Source organism: Cibotium barometz, chromosome 12, assembly GCF_041138505.1.
Source record: "Cibotium barometz isolate CiBa-2024 chromosome 12, ASM4113850v1, whole genome shotgun sequence".
Lineage (NCBI taxonomy): Eukaryota > Viridiplantae > Streptophyta > Polypodiopsida > Cyatheales > Cibotiaceae > Cibotium > Cibotium barometz.
In genome coordinates, this window is record NC_141057.1 from 57,994,392 (window position 1) to 58,014,913 (window position 20,522).

Consider the following 20,522-nt stretch of genomic DNA (forward strand, 5'->3'; position numbering starts at 1 on the left):
GCACCACCATCCAAACTTTAAAGAGGAATCTTCAAAGTTTGGCCGCGCCAACCTCAATGGAGGAACTTATTGAGATGGTGAGTTAAAGGGAGACAAATTTCCATGCCGTCAAAGTTTTTTGGCTACACAACCCTCAACTGAGGAACCTACTGGGACGATTAGTTTAGGGGAGCCAAAGTTCCATGTCGCATTACACCTGACTTGCTTCACCCCATGTGGCTCCCTAAATATAGCGACTATGTGTGATTTTCTCCACCCCTTCCCTAATAGTCATCATCAGGAGTAATGTGTGACCCACGTACAAACACAAAGAGGACCCTCTACAAGCTGCCCTAGGAGCATATTGGTGATTTCCCTCTTGACTCTTCCTATTAATGATCCCTTACCTCTCCATTAGGAAATTCACAAGTGGTGCTTCTCTCTCTGTCCACCTATGACAATGAAGTCCACAAACTAATATGAGACCTATTGAGGAGCCTCACACCATCCATGTACCTTTTTGGGTTTGGGATAACCCTATCACCTTGGACATGGTATCTACTTTCTCAACCCAACATCATCATGAATCTGCCTTTGCTTGGTCTTATCAATATTTATTTGGCATCAATCCTTCCATTAGCACCTATTGCATTCCTCTCAAGAGGTCAACCAACTGATTAGGAAAGGTGTTTACATACTACTCTAAGGTGGTATAAAGAAGAAGCTCGATAAGATGATGGAGGTAGGCATCATTGTCCCTATCAAACACTAAGAATGGCTTTTTTCCATTATCATCATTCCAAAGAAGAAAAGCAATAAGATCCGCATTTGGGTGGACTTTCAACCCCTTAACCAAAGTACCATTAGGGACGGATTTCCTTTTTCATTTATTAAGCATGTATTGGACGAGGTCATTGTCCATTGGCTACTTGGTTTTTAGTAGTCACTTTGTGCTGATGTCATGTGTGAGCACTCCCTCTCCAGCACATACTCCATCTATCTCAAACGAGTGGAGGCCAAGGGTGTGATTCTTTTCTTGTGATGTTCTATTCACCCTTGGTGAACATTGGCCAATCTTTCTACCTTGGCCCCTTCTTTTTCTCTTGGTGATCTCTTCTCATTGGATCCTAGTTCTCCTTCTTCTTTGAGGCTCCCTCTCTCCTATGTCGATACCTCTCCTATGTAGGTACCTCTATATAAATATTCACCAAGTTAGTAAATGGAGTAATGGTGTGCAATGTGTAGATGGGTCGACAAGTCCTCCATTTCACCGAGTTCCTTGGCTAGCTATTCCTTTGGCACCAACTTCCTTGACTAATACCAAGTTTTCAACCGTCGCTGACGTGCCCATTGAGTTCTTGGTTGCTTAACTTCCTTGACTGTCAAGTCCCAAGGCTACCATCGACTTCCTTAACCACCAAGTCCTAGGCTCCAGCCCAACATCAATGTCCTTGACCACCAAGTCCCTAGTCTTTGACTTCTCTAGGCATCTTCCTCGATCTTTAACCTCTTGATTGCTAACTTCTTCAGCAAACTTCCTCAACCTTGCTAATTCCCTCAGCCCCGTTTTCCCTTGTTGACTTATCTAGTTGTCAACTTCTCCGATCATCGACTCCCCCAAGTCTCTTGACCACCATGTCAGTGCACCATGGCCATCTTCTTGTCTAGTAGGCTGTCTTCTTCTTCCAGTAAATCTCTCATGGTTAGGAGGCCATCCTTGGGCTGCACTCATGTATGGGACTTCTCCTCAGTATATTTTCTTCTCAAGATGGTTGCCGTTCTAGGTAGATTCTATTAGGATTGTAATCCCCTCTCTTTATGAGAATCCCTTCCCTATCTTCCCCACTCAATGTAATCATTCTCAATCTCTCTCTTCTTAAGGTGACTCCGAAGATAAAAGGGAGTTACTTGACATTAATTAACATTACTCAAATCTAGGTCACCTATTACATGCTGCATTTATGATAATACAGTGGTGGTGCCTTTGGTTATACAATGGCATGCAAGTGTTTTGGATGATCTCCATAGCCTATGGTTGTGTGTGGAAGTTTGTGTTTGTAGTGAGCATCTAGGGTGTGTAAGTGTATCAACCAACTTTGAGTAAGTTTATCGACCAACTTTGTGTGAGTGCTTAAGGTAGGAAGGTAGGAGTGAGCAAGGGGGTGGCACTTCCCAAATCTAGAGGATCAACAATGGTGTTATGCAATGGAAGTTGATGGAGCCTGCACGTAGCAGGGCACAAGAGAGCATTTTTTACATGCAAACCACCTCTTTTCCTTTGTGGGTGGAGGTCAAGGGTACAAAATCTTCACCATCTACAACATCTGGGTTTTTTGATTCATTGGTATTTTACACATGAGTATTAAATGTTAGAGAAGTTACTCCTTGCATCTTCCGCAAATATAATTATTTTGGCTCCCAAGTAGATCATATCATGTTCACTGTATTTTCTTTCTTCTTCGATTGTAAGAGGACCAACATCTTTAAGTAATATGTGGGACCTTTATGTCTTTTCAAACTATTGTTGCTCTTCTCTTCTTTATTCCATTGCCTTTCTTGGGGAAATCTAGTTTGCTAAGAGCTAGTAATTTCATTCGCAATAATGTCGACTCAAGGCTTGCACCAAGCCTATTTGATATATTGGCTAACACATTCTTACGACAGCTATGTCTGCATACTCGTGTAATGGACACTGGTACTACATTACAAATCATATCATTTGATGAGGGAAACACCCTAAAGATGCTCCCAAGTATTGAGCTTTGAAGGACAGACAACAGGATCTTGATCAGTTGGCCAAACCATAGAGAAAAGCCTTGTAACTATGTTTTGGGCACCCAGAGTAACTTACTCCCAGGCGGCTTAGTTGGAAATGGCTTGGAACTATAAAAGCCAATTTCTCTTTTTTGTAACAGATTGTCCTATTCGTGTAATAGAAGTGGAGTGTTCTCTCTCTCTCTCTCTCTCTCTCTCTCTCTTCCAACTCTAATCTAGCATGTGTGGTATGCTTAGGGTTAGGATTTGGGAGTGATTAGTGCTAATCACTTATTCTCTCATGCTTCCCTCTTTCTTCTTTTCTCCCTCTTGCTTGAGTGATTAGGCTACCAATGCGATCGTCTCCCACGGAGATCCCACACGATCTTCGCAAGAGAGATTGCACCACCCGTTGGAATAGAGCAACCACCTCGGTGTACAAAGATGTTAAGGAAACCTTAATCGGTGGTATTGAGAGTCATTCAATATCAATTCCAATTTAATGCTTCAATTTGAGAAGATTCACCTTTCATGGTGCCCAATTAAATGGCCTAAAATTGCATTTTTGACCATTTTGCTCTCCTTCCTAACGACTAAGGTCTCAACAATGGAACCGAGTGATGTACGAAGAAATGGAAAATTCTCAATTAATTGCATCCTAGAAGAGTATTATGCGAGAGACATTAAGCAAAATAGAAGAATTTATTAACACAATATATAGTAGTCACATCAATGGAGATATATAAGATTCCTAAGACACGATCACACAATACAGGCTTGATGTGAGACAAGTATGGCATTTCTTAATCAATCAAATCAAGCATACCCGTATATACTAAGAGGATGGAGTAGACCATGAGGGTGTCTCTACTATATAAGGTCGCAATAAGCTGCACAAGCTATGCAAGATCATCTAGGCAAACTATGATCAATTATGTGTGAAATGTTGTCTCTAAGAGGTATCAAGAGGGCTTCTTTAGAATATTTCTCACCATGCTCACACAAATTACAATTGTAGAAGCATTTAAGCTAGGACTACATAAACCCAAATGTCACCATCACCCATCACTTGTCCTTCTTGGTGGCTACTTTTGACATGTGTTTTTTTGCTTTATTTCATCAAGGAATCCTTGACTTGGTAGATTAGATCTAACCCCACATTGAGCCGACACAAATACCACCAGCATAGGACTTTGAGAAGGATTCTCCTCTATTATGTATCCTTCCACACTCCTCCACAAGCATTCACGAGCCTCTATAGGACTTCTAGAAGGATTCTCCTCTATTATACATTCTTCCACACTCCTCCACATGCATCCACAAGCCTCCATAAGCTTGCCATGCATTTGTCATCTTATTCAAATAGAGTTACCAATCCCTGTAGACATATGGCCCACACCTAGTTTATGAATCATCACTAATCAAATAAAGAATTAGCACTAGTTCCCATACCAATCAATGTAGGTATCATCTATTCATGTGGTATTTATGATATAACAATCCATTCATTCTCATACCTAGCACATAATATTAAATAAAATTCCTTAGAATCCTTCATGTGAAATAAGATAATTGGAGCCATTAAATCATCACCACGCCATTGAAGTGACCACCAAGCTATCAAGTTCACATATAAGCTTCCCATGGGAATTGTCATATCTTCCTAGTGAACATTACTAGCATACCAAAGATTGGGTCCCACATAGATAACACCACACATAAATATTATATTATAATCAATAAGTCTCACAAAAGGAAAAATTTTGGTATTATAAGTCTATGGCATACCATCTATGTGGTACTGAAGGTCATCTCTCCCAAGAATGCTGCTCAAAACATTATTACAACTCTTTGTTGTACCATCTACCGTACTCAAGGTCATCTCCCCTGAGATTGCCCATTAAAGCATTATTGCTCTTTCTACAAAAAAGGGGGCCACAAAGATAAGGAAATGCTTCTATCTTAAGGGGATTAGCTAATGTAATAATAACTGTAATCTTCAACAACCCTCCTTCTAAAGAGTTTATTGACACACCTTCCACTATTGTTTCTCCATCGACTACTCCAATGGAGCCCATGTATGAACCTGCATTTTATGTTGCAGCTCCCCAACCATATGCAGTCACCTTGCCATCCACACTCTCTTATGAAACTCTACCCATAGCTCCCTCCTCTCCGACATCCCAAGTATCCTTTTCACTGGTATCTCCCATAAAGTACTTTTTTCCTCTGTCGGCCACCTATCCCTCTGCCATGTATCCACCTTTGCTGTTGGTGTATGGAGTGACTTAGCCATCACCCCAATCCACCATAGTCCCTGCCGCCCATGTAGCCCCACTCCATCCCAACCTCCTCCTATGGTTAGATCTCCTTGAATTGTCAATAGAGATTGCATCACACGGCTAATTATTTTTATTTTATTTTTGGCAATAGTGATCATTTTCAGCAGTAATGAACGCTTCCAAAAGGCTCTCTTCCCCATGCTTACATTGTCCAAAGAGTTAAGACCATTTTACAAGGGATTAATCATTTGAAGCCTCTCTTACCCTGATGGTCACCATTATGGAGCCCATGGTCCCCTCATCTACTTAAGTAGTACTAGAGCTAGTCATTGAAGATGACATGTTTGCATTTGTGATTTGCATACTTCATGTATTTCTCTTGAGCTTTTTGAATATTCAATTTTGCTAACTCATGAATTTGGTCAAAGTCTTCAACAAAAGAATATGCATCCTCTATAGAATGTGAAAGTCTAGTAATTGGAGTAGGCAAAGCCTTACCATAGACTATTTCAAATGGTACTTTCTTATTAGTAGCAATATGAGGATAGTTATTATATGCGAATTGCAAAATATGTAAACACTTATCCCATTGCTTAGGCTGAGATGAGACATATGATCTAAGCAAATCAAGTATTGTGCTATTTGTTGCTTTGGTTTCATCCATTAGATTTAGGATAAAAAGTAGTACAAAAAACACTACAAAACTTTCTATGTAGATCTACCATAAACAATAATCCTTGGTGAACCATGATGCGAAAAAACTTGTTTAATGAAAACATGTGCAGCTTGATAAGCAGTCAATGTCTTTTTGCAAGAAATAAAGTAAGCATGTTTACTAGATCTATCTACCAGAGTCCCAATCATATCATTCTTTAGAAGTCAAAGGAAAACGAGTGATAAAGTCCATACTTATTTGTTCCCATAGTTCATTAGAAACAGGCAAAGGCATAAGCAAACCAAATCTCTTTTCTTTATGAATCTTAATCTTTTGACACACAACATATTCAGAAAAAAAACTCAGCAACATCTTTATGCATCGTAGGCCAAAAGAAATACTTGGTAACTATTTGCAAAGTAGATGACTATTCTTCAATAATAGCTTGCCTAAATGGTTGAGTGATGTATAATCTCTTTTGAAAGAAAAGAAAACCATCATCATAAGAATAATCAAAATAAGATAGCCAATAAATATCTTTCATCTTGTTATATGCATCATAAAAATCAAAATTATTTTTACATGTTTCCTTCATGTTATCAAAAGAAATGTCTATAATAGTACATATATTATTGATAGTATTAAAAGAAATACCTTCAATAGCAGATATATTATTTATTAATGGTAGGTCTCCTACTCAAAGCATCAGTAACAAAATGATCATGTCCAGGTTTATATTTAATATTGGCTAAAAACTTTGAATAAAAGATGCGCACGTAATAGTCTATTTGATATTAAAGGCTGTAAAAGTAAATGTTTAATACTTTGATCGGTTTTAATGATACACTCTCAGGTCCCTTAAGATAATGTTTCCAAAATATAAATGCATGAATAACATCAATCAATTCTCTATCAAAGTACTATGCTTAAGCTTAAATGGTTTTAATTTTAGACTTTCAAAAGCAATCGGATGATTATCTAACGTAAGTACAACACCAGTACCATGTTCGCTAGCATCAGTTTACTACTGCAAAGAATGTTCTAGAAAAATCAAAATTTTGAAATCCACACATATCGTTAGCTTTCCATTCTTCTAAACAAAGATTACAATAGGAGAAATTAAATTAAACCCTTATGAAAGAAAAATAAACCCAACTTCAAGAAGCTTATCAATTTCTTCCTTTACCACTAAAGAAGATTATTAGTTTCTTACTTTACAACTAATGAGAAGTTAGGGGTCATGTGGTAGGCTCATTGCCTTACTGGTTATGTCCCATCCACCAAACCCACAGTGCTCCACCATTGTGGCCTTGATGATGTTTATGACCAGCTGCAAAGAAATGAGTATAAAATTGAAAAAGAGAAAGAAACCTTTTCCTTTCATAGTTAGTGAGATCACATTATCTAACTAAATAGGCCAAAATCATTCTTAATATTTTCATTAGACAATGCCTATAATTTGGTGGCCCCACCTTTGGAGTTACCTCAAGTGCATGCAAGTCTACCTCAGTGTCTTTATCCATTTTTGTGTTCAAGTCACTTTCACTTATATATGCTTAAAGAGTTTACATACTCATCATCTTCCTCACTTTTCTCACTTTGTAAATCAACACTATTACGAGAAATAAAGATCTTCATTTTATGGGGAATCTTACAAATGGTCATGCACTCTTCACTCTAGCATTGCCTTGCATAGACCCTCTTCAGCCAAGGCCTTCCAAGTATATAGGATAGGAATTCTGAGTCCTCTTCATGATTTGGAAATCCAAGGAGGTTTTACTCCCATGATAAAAACCACCACATTAGTTATAACGCCTTTAGGTTTTACACTTTCTTTATTTGCCATCTCTAAGGTAGGATTAGACTTATGAGATGATTATTCTTAAGTCCCAATGTTTCCATTAAACCTTCAAAAATTACATGAACTAAAGAACTACCATCAACAAGAACATTATTTACATGCCAACCATTACATACCATATCAACCTAAGTAGAATAAATGTCTACTTCTACTTTGACTACGTAAGATGGTGTATCCCTCTGTTCTTATGATTGTTTTTAGGTCCCAATGTTTCCATTAAACCTTCAAAAATTACATGAACTAAAGAACTACCATCAACAGGAACATTATTTACATGCCAACCATTACATACCATACCAATCTAAGTAGAATAAATGTCTACTTCTACTTTGACTACTTAAGATGGTGTATCCCTCTGTTCTTATGATTGTTCTTAAGTCCCAATGTTTTCCATTAAGCCTTCAAAAATGACATTTACTGCTGTAGAACTACCATCAGCAAGAACATTCTTTACATGCAACCCATTACATACCACGTCAGCTTAGGGACAATAGATGTCTACTTCCACTTTGACTAGTGGAGCCTCTGTCTCCTTCTTACATTGATGCCACTCCTCAACTCACTATACAAGGGAGAAGCCAATGTCTTTTAACTTGCTTATTTCACCCTTTTTCCTCATTTTCCACTTTCAAAGGGGCTTTTTCCTCTTCCACACCCTTACCATTCCTAGGTTTCAAAGGGGCTTTTTCCTCTTCCACACCCTTACCATTCCTAGGTTTCTTCTCTTGAGTAGACACAAAAACACCTTCACCTTCACCTTCACCTTTACCTTCACCTTTATCTTCAATAACAAGCATCTATCAAATTTATAGAATCAAAGGAAGGAGAAGCTCTCCTAGGACAATATCCTTTGTCTTGGAAGTCATACCACATTTTGCAAGAAAAATTAGCAGGGCCAGAATTTCTTACGTGCGTCTTTTTACCCCAGGTTTTCATGAGCTTGTATAAGAGGTCAAGCCATCCTTGCTATGACTCAAGATACCACAATATCAAGTGCATTAGAGATATCTATGTGTGGTTATGGTTCATTAAAGGCAACCATGTTAGGACAAGGAGTGATCTTTGGTGTGGAAAAAAGTAGAAATACTTAGCTAAGTCTTTGGTTGATCCACGTCCTCCTCTTCAAGGCTGCATGCACTCTTGGCATCTAACTATCTTTAAGGATTTCCCTAAGTTTTTGGCAACTTCTTACTTCACCATTTGCCTTGTTTTTTAACTTAACCAAGAGATAAAATTCTACAAAATCCACCCATTAATCCCAACCATAACTTATTTGGCTTCCTTGATTCTGGCTCTAGATGTTAATAGTGTTACATGGAGTCTATCAAATTAGTAGCTCTTTTCACCATAGCCCTTCACAGAATCAAAACTTTGCGAGACTTCAATGAAAATCTGGTCATACTTTTACTCAAGAAGTAATTCATCCAATATAGTAGTGAAAAACTTTTCCCAATCCTTAAGCAATTCGTTATGCTTTCCCTATGCCCATTTGAGATCTCGCCTTTTCCCCAAAAAGACAGGAAAATTTTAAATCCACTCAGACTTTCTATCACCATTGCTAATATATGATGTCTTAAAATTATACTTCTAGAACATCCTCTGGGTTACCATAAAACATAGGAATTTTACCCATTTTGGCTTAGAGGAGGGGTGGGAAGAGAAAGAGTCGAGGGAATAACAAGTAAAGGTAGCCAAAATCCACTAATACTCATACCCTATTGTCTTTCTCTAAGATACAAGGACATAACGCATCCCTCACTTGTAAGTCATCCTAACACATAGGACATATGATGTGTCAAATCCAAAACTCACACCCACATGACAGTATTATTACCCCTTTTAAACAAATGGTCCCTCATTATGTTATACAAATAAGATAATAAATGCATAGAGGGAAATAATACATTTCTCTTTCTTCACTCTCTCAAAAGAGGACTCGCATCATCCACAAGAATATTGAAATGTGGACACCCCACATCCTCTTATACTCAAGAAGGGGAAGAACAAAGGGTCGAGTTGATTTTTGAATTAGCACTAGTTCCCATACCAATGTAGTTATCATCTATTCATATGGTATTTATGACATAACAATCCATTCATTCTCATACCTAGCACATAATATGAAATAAACTTCCTTGGAATCCTTCATGTGAAATAAGATAATTGGAGCCATTAAATCATCACCAAGCCGTTGAAGTGGCCACCAAGCTATCAAGTTCACATATAAGCTTCTCATGGGAATTGTCATATCTTCCTAGAGTGAACATTACTAGCATACCAAAGATTGGGTCCTCCCACATGGATAACACCACACATAAATATTATATTATAATCAATAAGTCGCACAAAAGGAAAAATTTTGGTATTATAAGTCTATGGCATACCATCTATGGTACTGAGGGTCATCTCTCCCAAGAATGCTCCCTTAAAACATTATTACAAGTCTCTGTTGTACCATCTACTGCACTCAAGGTCATCTCCCCTAAGATTGCCCATTAAAACATTATTGCTCTTTCTACAAAAAAGGGGGCCACAAAGATAAGGAATGCTTCTATCTTAAGGGGATTTAGATAATGTAACAATAACTGTAGCAACCACCCTCGATCTTCAACAACCCTCTTGTGCTAAGGAGTTTATTGACACACCTTCCACTACTGTTTCTCCATCGACTACTACAAGGTGACCGCATTTTATGTTGCAGCTCCCCAACCCTATGCGGTCACTTTGCCATCCACACTCTCTTATGAAACTCTTCCCATAGCTCCATCCTCTCCGCCGACATCCCAAGTATCCTTTTCACTGGTGTCTCCCATAAAGTACTTTTATCCTCCGTCGGCCACCTATCCCTCTCCCCCGTATGCACCTTTGCTGCTGGTGTATGTAGTGACCTAGCCGTCACCCCAATCCACCATAGTCCCTATGGCCTATGTAGCACCACTCCATCCCAACCCCCTCCTATGGTGGCTAGATCTCCTTGAGTTGTCAATCGAGGTTGCATCACATGGCTAATTATTTTGTTTTTTTTTTTGGGCAACAGTGGTCATTTTCAGCAGTAATGAACTCTTCCCCATGATTACATTGTCCAAAGGGTTAAGACCATTTTACAAGGGATTAATCGTCTGACGCCTCTCTTACCAACTCCTACCCTGATGGTCACCATTATGGAGGCCATGGTCCCCTCATCTACTTAAGTAGTACTAGAGCTAGTCATTGTCACATGTTCTCAGGGTGTGCACTCCCAAACCATCGATGCTCTTTAAATGAAACCATGAACGTACTTCCGAACCATCTTCCTTAAATGCACCCATGAAAATTGCAGTGGTGGAACATGTGTAACTTGAGGCCCTCCACAAGCTCATGACTACCCCACCCATGGAGCCATCTCCTACTCCTACTCCTCCACCAACCCCCATACCTCCCTACAACACCCCAAAGTGGCACTTCCTTGACTACATCTGTATGGGCCACCTTCCTATATCCATTCTTGTGACAAAAATACCCGTCTCCCAACCCTATGCATTGTACTCATAAGAAATGAAATCTCTTCAACTCATGTTTAGTGGTCATCCCTCTTCTCTAGCGATTCCAATTCAAAGGGACATTCCATCCAGTAGTAGTAGTAGTGGTGGACATGTATGACACTTGTAGTGGTGGGTGTGACACCACACCACTATCTTCCAATGAAGCCAAATTGTGCTTCACTTCCCCCACGATGGCTAATCATTTTAGAGTCTTCCAATCTTAATATTTGTCAAAGGCACCAAGATCCCCGGTGTCATTGTCGATGGTTGCTCTAACATCAACATATTGCCTGAGGCCACGACCATCATGCTTTGGATCTCTCCCTCACAGATCCACCTCCCTTTATTCTTTATATTTCTAACCAAATAGACATGATTCCCCTTGGCCTTGTGCAACATTTTCTTGAATCTATGTAGGTCTCACAATTTTCATGGTTTTCATGGTATTAAATCTACCACTGACTAAAGCGACCTATCATATTTTGATTGGTTCCTCGTGGCTAAGAGCTACCAAAGTAGTTAATGTTTGGGGCAAGGTAGACTTGATGATGCCCTTGCCAAATCATACGTTGCTACTCCGTCTTAAAAGGCTTCCAACGAGGGGTTACCACGCACTCCTTTCCCCCCTATCCAATGTAGTCTATTGGCATTGGCTAGACGGTGTGTCCAAGATGAGTTTATTGCTCTTATGGTTGATTGAAATGCTCTTTAAAGTTTGGTTGCACCACCATCCAAACTTTAAAGAGGAATCTTAAAAGTCTGGCTGCACCACCATCCAAACTTTAAAGAGGAATCTTCAAAGTTTGGCCGCGCCAACCTCAATGGAGGAACTTATTGAGATGGTGAGTTAAAGGGAGACAAATTTCCATGCCGTCAAAGTTTTTTGGCTACACAACCCTCAACTGAGGAACCTACTGGGACGATTAGTTTAGGGGAGCCAAAGTTCCATGTCGCATTACACCTGACTTGCTTCACCCCATGTGGCTCCCTAAATATAGCGACTATGTGTGATTTTCTCCACCCCTTCCCTAATAGTCATCATCAGGAGTAATGTGTGACCCACGTACAAACACAAAGAGGACCCTCTACAAGCTGCCCTAGGAGCATATTGGTGATTTCCCTCTTGACTCTTCCTATTAATGATCCCTTACCTCTCCATTAGGAAATTCACAAGTGGTGCTTCTCTCTCTGTCCACCTATGACAATGAAGTCCACAAACTAATATGAGACCTATTGAGGAGCCTCACACCATCCATGTACCTTTTTGGGTTTGGGATAACCCTATCACCTTGGACATGGTATCTACTTTCTCAACCCAACATCATCATGAATCTGCCTTTGCTTGGTCTTATCAATATTTATTTGGCATCAATCCTTCCATTAGCACCTATTGCATTCCTCTCAAGAGGTCAACCAACTGATTAGGAAAGGTGTTTACATACTACTCTAAGGTGGTATAAAGAAGAAGCTCGATAAGATGATGGAGGTAGGCATCATTGTCCCTATCAAACACTAAGAATGGCTTTTTTCCATTATCATCATTCCAAAGAAGAAAAGCAATAAGATCCGCATTTGGGTGGACTTTCAACCCCTTAACCAAAGTACCATTAGGGACGGATTTCCTTTTTCATTTATTAAGCATGTATTGGACGAGGTCATTGTCCATTGGCTACTTGGTTTTTAGTAGTCACTTTGTGCTGATGTCATGTGTGAGCACTCCCTCTCCAGCACATACTCCATCTATCTCAAACGAGTGGAGGCCAAGGGTGTGATTCTTTTCTTGTGATGTTCTATTCACCCTTGGTGAACATTGGCCAATCTTTCTACCTTGGCCCCTTCTTTTTCTCTTGGTGATCTCTTCTCATTGGATCCTAGTTCTCCTTCTTCTTTGAGGCTCCCTCTCTCCTATGTCGATACCTCTCCTATGTAGGTACCTCTATATAAATATTCACCAAGTTAGTAAATGGAGTAATGGTGTGCAATGTGTAGATGGGTCGACAAGTCCTCCATTTCACCGAGTTCCTTGGCTAGCTATTCCTTTGGCACCAACTTCCTTGACTAATACCAAGTTTTCAACCGTCGCTGACGTGCCCATTGAGTTCTTGGTTGCTTAACTTCCTTGACTGTCAAGTCCCAAGGCTACCATCGACTTCCTTAACCACCAAGTCCTAGGCTCCAGCCCAACATCAATGTCCTTGACCACCAAGTCCCTAGTCTTTGACTTCTCTAGGCATCTTCCTCGATCTTTAACCTCTTGATTGCTAACTTCTTCAGCAAACTTCCTCAACCTTGCTAATTCCCTCAGCCCCGTTTTCCCTTGTTGACTTATCTAGTTGTCAACTTCTCCGATCATCGACTCCCCCAAGTCTCTTGACCACCATGTCAGTGCACCATGGCCATCTTCTTGTCTAGTAGGCTGTCTTCTTCTTCCAGTAAATCTCTCATGGTTAGGAGGCCATCCTTGGGCTGCACTCATGTATGGGACTTCTCCTCAGTATATTTTCTTCTCAAGATGGTTGCCGTTCTAGGTAGATTCTATTAGGATTGTAATCCCCTCTCTTTATGAGAATCCCTTCCCTATCTTCCCCACTCAATGTAATCATTCTCAATCTCTCTCTTCTTAAGGTGACTCCGAAGATAAAAGGGAGTTACTTGACATTAATTAACATTACTCAAATCTAGGTCACCTATTACATGCTGCATTTATGATAATACAGTGGTGGTGCCTTTGGTTATACAATGGCATGCAAGTGTTTTGGATGATCTCCATAGCCTATGGTTGTGTGTGGAAGTTTGTGTTTGTAGTGAGCATCTAGGGTGTGTAAGTGTATCAACCAACTTTGAGTAAGTTTATCGACCAACTTTGTGTGAGTGCTTAAGGTAGGAAGGTAGGAGTGAGCAAGGGGGTGGCACTTCCCAAATCTAGAGGATCAACAATGGTGTTATGCAATGGAAGTTGATGGAGCCTGCACGTAGCAGGGCACAAGAGAGCATTTTTTACATGCAAACCACCTCTTTTCCTTTGTGGGTGGAGGTCAAGGGTACAAAATCTTCACCATCTACAACATCTGGGTTTTTTGATTCATTGGTATTTTACACATGAGTATTAAATGTTAGAGAAGTTACTCCTTGCATCTTCCGCAAATATAATTATTTTGGCTCCCAAGTAGATCATATCATGTTCACTGTATTTTCTTTCTTCTTCGATTGTAAGAGGACCAACATCTTTAAGTAATATGTGGGACCTTTATGTCTTTTCAAACTATTGTTGCTCTTCTCTTCTTTATTCCATTGCCTTTCTTGGGGAAATCTAGTTTGCTAAGAGCTAGTAATTTCATTCGCAATAATGTCGACTCAAGGCTTGCACCAAGCCTATTTGATATATTGGCTAACACATTCTTACGACAGCTATGTCTGCATACTCGTGTAATGGACACTGGTACTACATTACAAATCATATCATTTGATGAGGGAAACACCCTAAAGATGCTCCCAAGTATTGAGCTTTGAAGGACAGACAACAGGATCTTGATCAGTTGGCCAAACCATAGAGAAAAGCCTTGTAACTATGTTTTGGGCACCCAGAGTAACTTACTCCCAGGCGGCTTAGTTGGAAATGGCTTGGAACTATAAAAGCCAATTTCTCTTTTTTGTAACAGATTGTCCTATTCGTGTAATAGAAGTGGAGTGTTCTCTCTCTCTCTCTCTCTCTCTCTCTCTCTTCCAACTCTAATCTAGCATGTGTGGTATGCTTAGGGTTAGGATTTGGGAGTGATTAGTGCTAATCACTTATTCTCTCATGCTTCCCTCTTTCTTCTTTTCTCCCTCTTGCTTGAGTGATTAGGCTACCAATGCGATCGTCTCCCACGGAGATCCCACACGATCTTCGCAAGAGAGATTGCACCACCCGTTGGAATAGAGCAACCACCTCGGTGTACAAAGATGTTAAGGAAACCTTAATCGGTGGTATTGAGAGTCATTCAATATCAATTCCAATTTAATGCTTCAATTTGAGAAGATTCACCTTTCATGGTGCCCAATTAAATGGCCTAAAATTGCATTTTTGACCATTTTGCTCTCCTTCCTAACGACTAAGGTCTCAACAATGGAACCGAGTGATGTACGAAGAAATGGAAAATTCTCAATTAATTGCATCCTAGAAGAGTATTATGCGAGAGACATTAAGCAAAATAGAAGAATTTATTAACACAATATATAGTAGTCACATCAATGGAGATATATAAGATTCCTAAGACACGATCACACAATACAGGCTTGATGTGAGACAAGTATGGCATTTCTTAATCAATCAAATCAAGCATACCCGTATATACTAAGAGGATGGAGTAGACCATGAGGGTGTCTCTACTATATAAGGTCGCAATAAGCTGCACAAGCTATGCAAGATCATCTAGGCAAACTATGATCAATTATGTGTGAAATGTTGTCTCTAAGAGGTATCAAGAGGGCTTCTTTAGAATATTTCTCACCATGCTCACACAAATTACAATTGTAGAAGCATTTAAGCTAGGACTACATAAACCCAAATGTCACCATCACCCATCACTTGTCCTTCTTGGTGGCTACTTTTGACATGTGTTTTTTTGCTTTATTTCATCAAGGAATCCTTGACTTGGTAGATTAGATCTAACCCCACATTGAGCCGACACAAATACCACCAGCATAGGACTTTGAGAAGGATTCTCCTCTATTATGTATCCTTCCACACTCCTCCACAAGCATTCACGAGCCTCTATAGGACTTCTAGAAGGATTCTCCTCTATTATACATTCTTCCACACTCCTCCACATGCATCCACAAGCCTCCATAAGCTTGCCATGCATTTGTCATCTTATTCAAATAGAGTTACCAATCCCTGTAGACATATGGCCCACACCTAGTTTATGAATCATCACTAATCAAATAAAGAATTAGCACTAGTTCCCATACCAATCAATGTAGGTATCATCTATTCATGTGGTATTTATGATATAACAATCCATTCATTCTCATACCTAGCACATAATATTAAATAAAATTCCTTAGAATCCTTCATGTGAAATAAGATAATTGGAGCCATTAAATCATCACCACGCCATTGAAGTGACCACCAAGCTATCAAGTTCACATATAAGCTTCCCATGGGAATTGTCATATCTTCCTAGTGAACATTACTAGCATACCAAAGATTGGGTCCCACATAGATAACACCACACATAAATATTATATTATAATCAATAAGTCTCACAAAAGGAAAAATTTTGGTATTATAAGTCTATGGCATACCATCTATGTGGTACTGAAGGTCATCTCTCCCAAGAATGCTGCTCAAAACATTATTACAACTCTTTGTTGTACCATCTACCGTACTCAAGGTCATCTCCCCTGAGATTGCCCATTAAAACATTATTGCTCTTTCTACAAAAAAGGGGGCCACAAAGATAAGGAAATGCTTCTATCTTAAGGGGATTAGCTAATGTAATAATAACTGTAATCTTCAACAACCCTCCTTCTAAAGAGTTTATTGACACACCTTCCACTATTGTTTCTCCATCGACTACTCCAATGGAGCCCATGTATGAACCTGCATTTTATGTTGCAGCTCCCCAACCATATGCAGTCACCTTGCCATCCACACTCTCTTATGAAACTCTACCCATAGCTCCCTCCTCTCCGACATCCCAAGTATCCTTTTCACTGGTATCTCCCATAAAGTACTTTTTTCCTCTGTCGGCCACCTATCCCTCTGCCATGTATCCACCTTTGCTGTTGGTGTATGGAGTGACTTAGCCATCACCCCAATCCACCATAGTCCCTGCCGCCCATGTAGCCCCACTCCATCCCAACCTCCTCCTATGGTTAGATCTCCTTGAATTGTCAATAGAGATTGCATCACACGGCTAATTATTTTTATTTTATTTTTGGCAATAGTGATCATTTTCAGCAGTAATGAACGCTTCCAAAAGGCTCTCTTCCCCATGCTTACATTGTCCAAAGAGTTAAGACCATTTTACAAGGGATTAATCATTTGAAGCCTCTCTTACCCTGATGGTCACCATTATGGAGCCCATGGTCCCCTCATCTACTTAAGTAGTACTAGAGCTAGTCATTGAAGATGACATGTTTGCATTTGTGATTTGCATACTTCATGTATTTCTCTTGAGCTTTTTGAATATTCAATTTTGCTAACTCATGAATTTGGTCAAAGTCTTCAACAAAAGAATATGCATCCTCTATAGAATGTGAAAGTCTAGTAATTGGAGTAGGCAAAGCCTTACCATAGACTATTTCAAATGGTACTTTCTTATTAGTAGCAATATGAGGATAGTTATTATATGCGAATTGCAAAATATGTAAACACTTATCCCATTGCTTAGGCTGAGATGAGACATATGATCTAAGCAAATCAAGTATTGTGCTATTTGTTGCTTTGGTTTCATCCATTAGATTTAGGATAAAAAGTAGTACAAAAAACACTACAAAACTTTCTATGTAGATCTACCATAAACAATAATCCTTGGTGAACCATGATGCGAAAAAACTTGTTTAATGAAAACATGTGCAGCTTGATAAGCAGTCAATGTCTTTTTGCAAGAAATAAAGTAAGCATGTTTACTAGATCTATCTACCAGAGTCCCAATCATATCATTCTTTAGAAGTCAAAGGAAAACGAGTGATAAAGTCCATACTTATTTGTTCCCATAGTTCATTAGAAACAGGCAAAGGCATAAGCAAACCAAATCTCTTTTCTTTATGAATCTTAATCTTTTGACACACAACATATTCAGAAAAAAAACTCAGCAACATCTTTATGCATCGTAGGCCAAAAGAAATACTTGGTAACTATTTGCAAAGTAGATGACTATTCTTCAATAATAGCTTGCCTAAATGGTTGAGTGATGTATAATCTCTTTTGAAAGAAAAGAAAACCATCATCATAAGAATAATCAAAATAAGATAGCCAATAAATATCTTTCATCTTGTTATATGCATCATAAAAATCAAAATTATTTTTACATGTTTCCTTCATGTTATCAAAAGAAATGTCTATAATAGTACATATATTATTGATAGTATTAAAAGAAATACCTTCAATAGCAGATATATTATTTATTAATGGTAGGTCTCCTACTCAAAGCATCAGTAACAAAATGATCATGTCCAGGTTTATATTTAATATTGGCTAAAAACTTTGAATAAAAGATGCGCACGTAATAGTCTATTTGATATTAAAGGCTGTAAAAGTAAATGTTTAATACTTTGATCGGTTTTAATGATACACTCTCAGGTCCCTTAAGATAATGTTTCCAAAATATAAATGCATGAATAACATCAATCAATTCTCTATCAAAGTACTATGCTTAAGCTTAAATGGTTTTAATTTTAGACTTTCAAAAGCAATCGGATGATTATCTAACGTAAGTACAACACCAGTACCATGTTCGCTAGCATCAGTTTACTACTGCAAAGAATGTTCTAGAAAAATCAAAATTTTGAAATCCACACATATCGTTAGCTTTCCATTCTTCTAAACAAAGATTACAATAGGAGAAATTAAATTAAACCCTTATGAAAGAAAAATAAACCCAACTTCAAGAAGCTTATCAATTTCTTCCTTTACCACTAAAGAAGATTATTAGTTTCTTACTTTACAACTAATGAGAAGTTAGGGGTCATGTGGTAGGCTCATTGCCTTACTGGTTATGTCCCATCCACCAAACCCACAGTGCTCCACCATTGTGGCCTTGATGATGTTTATGACCAGCTGCAAAGAAATGAGTATAAAATTGAAAAAGAGAAAGAAACCTTTTCCTTTCATAGTTAGTGAGATCACATTATCTAACTAAATAGGCCAAAATCATTCTTAATATTTTCATTAGACAATGCCTATAATTTGGTGGCCCCACCTTTGGAGTTACCTCAAGTGCATGCAAGTCTACCTCAGTGTCTTTATCCATTTTTGTGTTCAAGTCACTTTCACTTATATATGCTTAAAGAGTTTACATACTCATCATCTTCCTCACTTTTCTCACTTTGTAAATCAACACTATTACGAGAAATAAAGATCTTCATTTTATGGGGAATCTTACAAATGGTCATGCACTCTTCACTCTAGCATTGCCTTGCATAGACCCTCTTCAGCCAAGGCCTTCCAAGTATATAGGATAGGAATTCTGAGTCCTCTTCATGATTTGGAAATCCAAGGAGGTTTTACTCCCATGATAAAAACCACCACATTAGTTATAACGCCTTTAGGTTTTACACTTTCTTTATTTGCCATCTCTAAGGTAGGATTAGACTTATGAGATGATTATTCTTAAGTCCCAATGTTTCCATTAAACCTTCAAAAATTACATGAACTAAAGAACTACCATCAACAAGAACATTATTTACATGCCAACCATTACATACCATATCAACCTAAGTAGAATAAATGTCTACTTCTACTTTGACTACGTAAGATGGTGTATCCCTCTGTTCTTATGATTGTTTTTAGGTCCCAATGTTTCCATTAAACCTTCAAAAATTACATGAACTAAAGAACTACCATCAACAGGAACATTATTTACATGCCAACCATTACATACCATACCAATCTAAGTAGAATAAATGTCTACTTCTACTTTGACTACTTAAGATGGTGTATCCCTCTGTTCTTATGATTGTTCTTAAGTCCCAATGTTTTCCATTAAGCCTTCAAAAATGACATTTACTGCTGTAGAACTACCATCAGCAAGAACATTCTTTACATGCAACCCATTACATACCACGTCAGCTTAGGGACAATAGATGTCTACTTCCACTTTGACTAGTGGAGCCTCTGTCTCCTTCTTACATTGATGCCACTCCTCAACTCACTATACAAGGGAGAAGCCAATGTCTTTTAACTTGCTTATTTCACCCTTTTTCCTCATTTTCCACTTTCAAAGGGGCTTTTTCCTCTTCCACACCCTTACCATTCCTAGGTTTCAAAGGGGCTTTTTCCTCTTCCACACCCTTACCATTCCTAGGTTTCTTCTCTTGAGTAGACACAAAAACACCTTCACCTTCACCTTCACCTTTACCTTCACCTTTATCTTCAATAACAAGCATCTATCAAATTTATAGAATCAAAGGAAGGAGAAGCTCTCCTAGGACAATATCCTTTGTCTTGGAAGTCATACCACATTTTGCAAGAAAAATTAGCAGGGCCAGAATTTCTTACGTGCGTCTTTTTACCCCAGGTTTTCATGAGCTTGTATAAGAGGTCAAGCCATCCTTGCTATGACTCAAGATACCACAATATCAAGTGCATTAGAGATATCTATGTGTGGTTATGGTTCATTAAAGGCAACCATGTTAGGACAAGGAGTGATCTTTGGTGTGGAAAAAAGTAGAAATACTTAGCTAAGTCTTTGGTTGATCCACGTCCTCCTCTTCAAGGCTGCATGCACTCTTGGCATCTAACTATCTTTAAGGATTTCCCTAAG